At 45.9% G+C, this 9,016-nt stretch overlaps 1 pseudogene; it reads left to right on the plus strand.

The window, feature by feature from the left end:
* Nucleotides 1-9,016, plus strand: part of LOC102245444 — a 20,015-nt pseudogene that overhangs the window by 2,032 nt on the left and 8,967 nt on the right.

Here is a 9,016-nt window from a genome sequence, read left to right on the forward strand (position 1 = left end):
GTCGGCCCTCGGTCCTGCGCTGTGGACCGTTCGGTTACCCCTTCCAGCTCCGTGCGTTCGATGCTTCTCAGTAAACACACCTGTTGCGGCTGGAGTGCGTTCCAGGCTCTGGGCTGCACCGCGAGGGCGGCGAAGAGAATTCCCTTTGTGGATCCCGGGCGTCTGCGCCAGCCCCACACCCAGAGCTGAAAGGCTCTGCCTTTATCCTCGGTTCCTTCCCCGGGTCGCGACTTGTTGCTATTCTTCCCTCACTGGGTCTTCCTGGGGCGTGGGATTTGCCCCTACTCGCTGTCCTCTCCAACTCTCACCAACTCTGCATTTCCACTTCTCTGCTTTCAGTATTGGAGTTCAGTGCGGAAAGATTTATACACTGTAGTTTGCATTAAATTCACAAGGGGATCTGCGACCCTGTTAAAGCTTTACGATTGCTGTTATCTTTCCTGCTAGGTGGTCAGCTAAAAGCTAGCAGGCTGAAGAAATGTCGGACTCACACAGGCAGGAGCAGTTTTCCTGGCTCACCACCGCAGGAAAACCAATCCTCCCACAACAGACACCCCAATCCCAACCCAAATTCAACTCCCTCCACTAGGTAAAGGCCTCTCCTTAAATTCCTTCAACCCCTAATCATTTGTCACCAGGTGGCCACACACCACAACAACATAACCCATGTTCTGCTTGCTCTCAGGCCTCTCCCCAAGGGGCCCTCAGAACACCCCCATCGTTTCCCACTCACCAGGCCAGAGGACAGGCTCCCAGGCAAGACTGGCAGGTCAGCGTCACACACAGGCCCCTGTAAGGCATTTCAAATATCTACTAACCTTTGTAGACACTTTCTCTGGGTGGGTAGAGGCCTTTCCCGCCACCTCAGAAAAGGCTACGGAGGTAGTTACGGGCCTCGCTGAACATCTTGTCCCCAGCTCTGGCCTCCCCACCTCCCTGCAGTTGGATAATGGTCCAGCCTTCATCTCTAAAGTCACCCAGGGGTTGCCACTGCCCCCCAGATCCGCTGGAGCTTGCCTATCCCTTGTCATCCTCAATCCTGAAACAACACCTCACTAGATAAGTCTGGCGGTCTGAGAAACCTGGATCACCCCACTTCCCTTAGCCCTCATTTGCATTCCATCAACCCCTCACGACCCCACATCCTCAGCCCCTTGGAGCTTATGTGGGGCAGACCCTTCCTACTCAGAAACATCCCAAATGCCTCTAGCCCTTTGGGAGATTATCTCCCCACCCTCAACCTCACTGGCCACCCCCTTTGGCTGCATGCCGACCAGTTCTCCCCAGGCCTACCGCTGAGTCTCCCCTTGATCCTCCACTAGAGCCGGGAGACTGGGTATTCCTCCAGGCAGCCTGCAGCACAGGAAAGTTGAAGCCGAAGTGGACAGGCCCACACCAGGGACTCCTGACCACACCGACGGTGGCCAGGCTACGGGGATATCCATCCGGGGTCCACTCCTCCAAGTTGAAGCCAGCCCCTGCACCCAGACTCCACCGCCAATCGGCTTGTATCCGAGCATCGGCCTCAGACCAACTTGCCTCAAACTTACAAAAATCCCTAAGGAACTGTGAGCCTCAGACCCTTACACTAATCCCCTATGAGCCAGGCTTCCCCCATCACCCCTCACTGTCCTATTTATGCTGGTCCCTGTCTTTTGGCCCCCACCCCAGCCAGCCCCCTCCCTACCTAACGACCTACAGCAGAACAATTCTATGATCTTATCCTACCCTTACTCAAAGAAGTGCCTTCTCTTCGTCCCAGTACTGAGACACAGTGACTGACTTTCTTGTGGGATTGTTATCTTCAGGGAGATTTCATAGACTTTTCCTGGGATCAAATAAACTCCTGGCTAGAAGCCAACTCTGGGGATTAATTTAACAAGAATTTAGCCTGGGAGGCCCTTACTCACCCTTTATTCTGGCCAGTACTCCTCGGAATCTCCCTTGTCACTATTAATTTTTTAATATGCCATTGTCTTATACCATCTGGTTGGAATTACCAGATGTTAGAGTCTGTGGGGAAGCTCGGGACTGGGTTGGAAGGTCTGTGAGGAGGATTCTCTGAAAGGTCGGGGGCCTCTGAGGGGCCCTTGCCGAAGGCGGCAGCCCCTACCTTGACTTTTCCAAACAAGTTCGATCCCCCTGGGTGTTTTGCTAGAATCTCTATGTTTAGTCTTTAAAGACATGACCTTGTAGAACAGTGATGGCAAACCTATGACACACGTGTCAGAGGTGACATGCGAACTCATTTTTTTTGGTTGATTTTTCTTTGTTAAATGGCATTTAAATATATAAAATAAATATCAAAAATATAAGTCTTTGTTTTACTGTGGTTGCAAATAACAAAAAATTTCTATATGTGACACGGCACCAGAGTTAAGTTAGGGTTTTTCAAAATGCTGACACGCCGAACTCAAAAGGTTCGCCATCACTGTTGTAGAAGCATATACTTTCTCAAGGATACTTGCCCTGCTGATTGTATCTAGAGGTTAATTTGAGTTCAAGCTGTTGTTATAATAAAAAGCCAACGAGGCAGGGGAACAGGAGTGCTTTTACTTCTAAAGTAAAACAGTCCCTTAGCCTCCCTTTCACAGAAACCTGTATTGGAGTAATCTGTTCATCCGTCGCTCAGGGTCTGCTGGTCAGCCCCGGCAAGAGTCTACAATGACCTCCCCACAAGCCTTCTCTCCCTCTTATTGTGTAGAAGGTCTACCCCATACCTTTTAAACATCTCCTGCCCTGGCCAGTTTGGCTCAGTGGATAGAGTGTTGGCCAGTGGACCAAAGGGTCCCGGGTTCAATTCTGGTCAAGGGCACATACCTCGGTTGCAGGCTCCTCCCCGGCCCAGGCCCTGGTCAGGGCTCGTGCAGGAGGCAACCAACCAATATGTTTCTCTCACATCAATGTTTTTCTCTGCCTTTCCCTCTCTCTTCCACTCTCTCTAAAAGATGAATGGAAAAATATCCTCAGGTGAGGCTAAAAAAAAAAATCTCCTAAGTCCTCACTATCTCTCTCAAACCCTCGACCTAACACATCTCCTCACCACCACCAACCCCACTCTCTCGCAGGACTGCTGGCTCTGTCTTCCTCTCTCATCAACTAGCTACACGGCAGCCCCAACCTCCTTACACCCATGGGCCAACCCCAGTCTATCCTTCCACTATAAGATACATGGAGGGCCCCCCGTTCCAACTCATGTGCGTGGATGAACTTAATATTCTCCAGACCACAGAAATGACAAGAGGAACACTCACAGGCAGAGCCGTTCAGTTACTCCAGTCACATCTAAACAACATAACTGAACACTTAACCAACAAAATCCCCATCTTAGGATCAGGAACAACCAACACTGTCCTAGCGCCGTGGTCGGCAAACCGCGGCTCGCGGGCCACATGAGGCTCTTTGGCCCCTTCAGTGCGGCTCTTCCACAAAATACCACGTGCGGGCGCGCACGTACAGTGCGATTGAAACTTCGTGGCCCATGCGCAGAAGTCGGTATTTTGAGGAAGAGCCGGACCTAGCATATCAGGCACCTCTTTGCATCAACAGAACACTCCCTGCAGGAAAGGCTTAGGATATCTTGATCAATGCTTATGCAACTTTACTCTCAACCTCCAGTCTTCCTCTGACTGGGCTATTTCCTCACCCAAACAGTCCTTTTTCTGAAACTCGTTCGTTTCTCAGCCTGGCCCATCATCTCAGAGACCTTCCCAACGACCCATACCTCCCAGTTCTGTTTAGGTCCACCCCTTTCCTACATTGGCTATTTCCCATGGCAGAGTTGTAATTCACAATTACAGTCTAACTGCAGCCAACTCCCCTCCCATGGTCTCACATTCTGAATTTTGGGTGGAGACTGAGAGGAAATATATATTTTTGGTGAACACCACCACTGGGGGTACCCAGCTCGTTCCCAAAGGCCCTTTTCAGCCCCTTACAGGGGCAACCTTAGCTGGAATTTTCTCTGTTTGGAAAAATGAGAACAACAAGGTTACTTACCTCTTCACTATTGAGAACACTTTCTGCTTAGAAAATCAGGGAATTTTCTTTCTGTGTAGCACCAATACCTATCTCTGTCTCCCAGCCAACTGGACTAGGACCTGCACCCTAATCTATCTCACACCGAAATAGACATTGCCCTAATAATCAGTCCTTCAAGGCTCCTCTCACTGCTTATGCTCAGACCAGAGAGAGGGGCATTGCACTCCTTCACCTCCTTGCTGGCCTGGGAATGGCCATAGGCCTAGGCACTGGGGTAGGGGGACTAGCAACCTCCCTTTCCTACTATCAGAGCCTATCCAAAGACAGAATAGCTTAGAGGAGTGAGGACAAAAGGGGCCACATGCTAACCTGACAAGCTCAGGGGAGGCCTGCATGACAGTCTTGCAAACTCAGAGACCTAAAGTCACCACAAAGGATGGTCTGAAATTAAACTTTAACTAAAAGCAGTGATGGTGGGTAGTTACATCCTAGGCCGGTATCTTCACTGACAAGATCAACCTTTACCTTAACTGAGCCTATCTGTCTTTTTGCATCTATGATAATATATCCTTGAAATGTCTGGGTAACTTCTAACTTCCCTTTTTCCAGACCCCTTGGGGCACAACCTAATGTGCCTGGGCGCCAGGACAGAGACCACAAAATCCTTCATTGTTATTTTATCATGTTAATTGTTGACTGTTAATTCTCTTGCACCCAATCCCAGAGGTTTCCCCACTTTGCTTCCTCCAGCCTCTCTAGTCTATCACCAATGGATTTCATGTAACCCACCTACGACGTCCTCTCCTTGGATTGCAATGTATAAAGATAGATGAAAAACCACCATTCTCTGGAACATTATCCCAATCCATTGAGATACTGCTTCCCAGCAATTGTCTACAGTTTGGCTCAAATAAACTCACAAAAGTTCCTTACAGGTTTGAATGTTTTTACGTTAACAGGAGATTGCCCAAAGTAGTATTGTCGCAGTACAGGACCAGATAGATTCACAGTCCTCCCAAATCGGAGAGGACTTGACCTCCACACAGTTGAGAAAGGGGCAGTATTGTCACAGTACAGGACCAGATAGATTCACTGGCAGCAGTTCCCTCCCAAGTCGGAGAGGACTTGACCTCCACACAGTTGAGAAAGGGGGGCTGTGCTTGTTCCTAGAGGAAGAATGCTGTTTTTACACCAACCAGTCTGGCATAGTAAGGGACGGGGCCAAGAAACTAGTTATAGGGCCTCAAAAGTCCAACAACAACTTTCAGAATCCTCGGGCACCTGGCTGCAGAATCTTCACTGGACCTCCCGGCTTCTACCTCTAGTTGGACCTCTCTTGATGCTCTTCCTGACACTCATCTTTGGCCCATACATCCTAAGAGCCCTTTCCTCCTTCCTCCAAAACTGCATTCAGGTAATTACCAGTAGATCCATAGAGGAAGTGATGCTATTCCACACCTACACTAGATACCATCCCCTCCCTCAATCATCAACTAATTAGGGACAACTCTACATCCCATTTAAGCATGAAGAAGTTACAGAAGAATGAGATCAGCCTCCCTCATCATCCCCACCTTGAAGAAACCCCATCTTATAGGAACCCCAGCTTACAGGGGGAGAGAGAGAGAGAGAAAGAGAGAGAGAGAGAGAGAGAGAGAGAGAGAGAGAGATGCTAGGCACAATTCTTGTGCTACATTATGCCCTGCTTGGGACTCGCCCCTCCAGGCAGTTTTCCTGTTATTCTCATTACAGGTTTCGCAAGACATGATTAACAGCCTTCAGTTTCCAGTAAACCACCTCACCCAGTTTCCAGTGGACTGCCTACACCCAGTCCCCCACCTGCACCTGTTCCAACTGGTTACTCTGCCTGACCTTTACAGGAAACATAAATATCCCGCTCCCCCTACTCTGCCCCGATGATGCCGTTTTGGTCTCAGCCCTTCTGCTCACAGATATAACAATACATTTCTAATTCTTCACCACTTTTGGCCTTGTGCATTCCTCCTTTGGTGACCTTAACAGGAAACATCTACCTCAGGTTAGGAAATAATTGGTAGGTGTCTTCTATTTCCATTTATTTATTCACTCACTCATCAAGAAATATTTACCAAATGCCTCCTCTGTGCCCAGTACTGTTCCAACATCTGGGTATACAACAGTGAACTAAACAAACTCCCTGCCTTCACGGGAATTATATTTTGTGAGAAAGATGGGTAATAGCATAAATACACAAGTAATGATTAGTATGTTGGGGAAGGTAACTGATGTAGTGAAAATTAAATGAAGATAAAGGTGGGGAGAGGGATAAGTAATATTAGAGATGAAGTATAATTTATATAGAATGGTCAGGGAAGGGCCAACTGATAAAACAACCTTAAACACAGACTTGAAATGAAGAAGCAAAACTTGAAAATATCTGAGGGAACTCTCCAGATAGAGGAAATAACAAATGCCCAAGCCCTGAGACAATGAGTGAAAATAAAGGGGAGAAGAGGTCTGAAGAGTGAGCCCTGAGACACACCAATATGTGGGGTCAGGGAGATGAGGAGGGTCCATCAAAGGAGAAAGAGATGGACGAGCATTGAGGTAGTAGGAAAACAGAGAGGGATGTCCTGGAAGCCACGTGCACAGAATGTTCAAAGAAGGAGAAGGAGGGAATAATCACTGGGTCAAAGGCTAATGATCAGATGTATGATGAGGATTGAGAACTGATCTTTGGTTTTAGCAACAGGGGAAACATTAGTGATTTTGATGAAAGTACCTGGGAGTAGAAAAAGTCTGAACAGAGCAAGTTCAAAGAGAATGGGAGGAGAAAAATTGAAGCAACAAATGTAGGCAAGTTATTCAAGAAGTTTTGCTATAAAAGGAAATATCCAAACAAGACAAATTAGGGGCTACTACAGCATGTTTTTATGTTAATTAGAATGGTTCAGGAGGGAGGGAAAAAAGTCATGTTGTGGGGGAGGGAAGGGGCAAATACTGAACAGTGTCCTCCAGCAAAGAAGTGGTTGATTCTTTAATAACTAGGTTCTTGGGTACTCCTACAATCGAGGCCATGTGGGGCTCCTATAGAAAATATTTCCTGATGAAGAGGAGTTTAAAGTCAAAAATTAAGAGGCACACCATAAACAATCCACCAAAAGGGACAGTCACCAGTTTCAAAAAAAAAGGAAGAACTTGTACTCCAAGAATTAGAGATAATAGAGCACTCTGAAAAAATTTAAAATAAATATTCTGAGTTGTTCAAATAGGCAAAGAAAAAGTATAAACTATAAAACAAAAGAATAAAATTATAGGAAAGGGGAGGAGAAAGGATGGGGAGAAGGAAACAAAACTGTAGGGTCAAGTATGTATTTCACAAACTAAAAGATATTCACTTTTTAGAAAAGAAAAGGTCTAATTTTCATGATGGTCAGAAACAGCAAATATCCTTGTGTTGGGGGCAAAAATAGAATATTGGGGACTAGCTATCGTCATAAGAAATACGAATCATGCTCTGTTAAGCGTGATTGTTTTATTCTGATTAAAGAAGCACATTCTAACCTGGCTGGGAGTTGTATTCGGACCTGGGAGCTCACCTGGAAATGCTGCCCATCCTCCCCATCCTGAAGCTGCCTATTATCATGGAAAGATCAACAACCTTGTTGAGGAAAGGAAAAAATGCAGTCCCGGATGCCCCCTGCCTTTTGCGAACTCTCCCCTGCCCCTCCACATTGCCCACATTGCCTGTAATCTGTAACCATTACACCCATTCATATTCCTTCTGCCCACTTCCCATGTAATCTTTGTCCTTGTACCCCATATAAGCAGCTGGCTTATGTTGGGGGGTGCAGAGCAGATTTTTATGGATGACCTGGTGCTCTCCTATACTGCCGGCATTATTGGAATAAACGCTCATATATGTTTCAACCCCGTCTCTGCTTAATTGGCTCAAGTAGTGACAGGCAGTCCAAACCCATTGGTTGTCCGGTTTCAAATATAATGGGCTGACTCACCCCTCATTTGCCATGTTGAGCAGAAGAGTCACAGTGTGGGAGGTGCTGTGGGGGAAGAGGAAAGATTCCATGCAATCCAGCAGTGGACAGTGGGGTCCCACATTTTCATTTGCTTGCAACATATTGAGACATATTTGAAAGGTGAACATGGTGGTGGGCGTGGGTAGGCTAAATAGCCATCTCAGGTGGTGATTTAAGAAAAATTGAATTTATTTAAGGAGAAGTGTTGGATTCAGTGGATCTATCGATTATATCACCCAGGTTTAACTAAACTAACCCTAACAAAGTGAGCATGTAGTTTCAAAAGTTTTCTGCAAAGTAATCTCAGTTTGAAGTTTATGGTAATAACGCAGGCACAGGTAAAAAAGAAGAAAATGGCAGGACTGCACTTCTAGTTTGAGCCCTTTTTCCGATACACTGGGGAGTCATGACCTGCCAACCTAATGACACTGCCAACCTGACACAAACTATTTTCTTTTTAAAAAATATATCTTTTTTATTGATTTCAGAGAAGAAGGAAGAAGGAGAGAGAGAAACATCAATGATAAGAGAGAATCATCGATCGGCTGCCTCCTGCACGCCCCCCTAGGAATCTGCAACCCTGGCATGTGCCCATGACTGGAATCGAACCACCTACCCCGCAATCTGCAGGCCAACGCTCTATCCACTGAGCCAAACTAGCCAGGGCTGACACAAACTATTTTCAAATGTTAAGAAGTCTACTAGACATGTGCATTTATATCCACTATCATTGTGATGAATGTCACCTTAACTATACATGTGTAGATATGTATACTTACATATAGTATATACACTTATATATACTGTATGTAAGTACGTGTATAATACTTATCTACACTATATGTAAATATACATGTATACTTACTACTGTAAATATGTAAGTATATATACTAGTATAAATATATAGTTATGTAACAGTATATATACAGAGTATTAAATATACACAAATTATGAATAGATATAGATTCTATGTCTACACAGATCATATACATATATATATATATATATATATATACCCA

Source organism: Myotis brandtii, unplaced genomic scaffold (genome assembly GCF_000412655.1).
Source record: "Myotis brandtii unplaced genomic scaffold, ASM41265v1 scaffold461, whole genome shotgun sequence".
In the NCBI taxonomy this organism is placed as follows: Eukaryota; Metazoa; Chordata; class Mammalia; order Chiroptera; family Vespertilionidae; genus Myotis; species Myotis brandtii.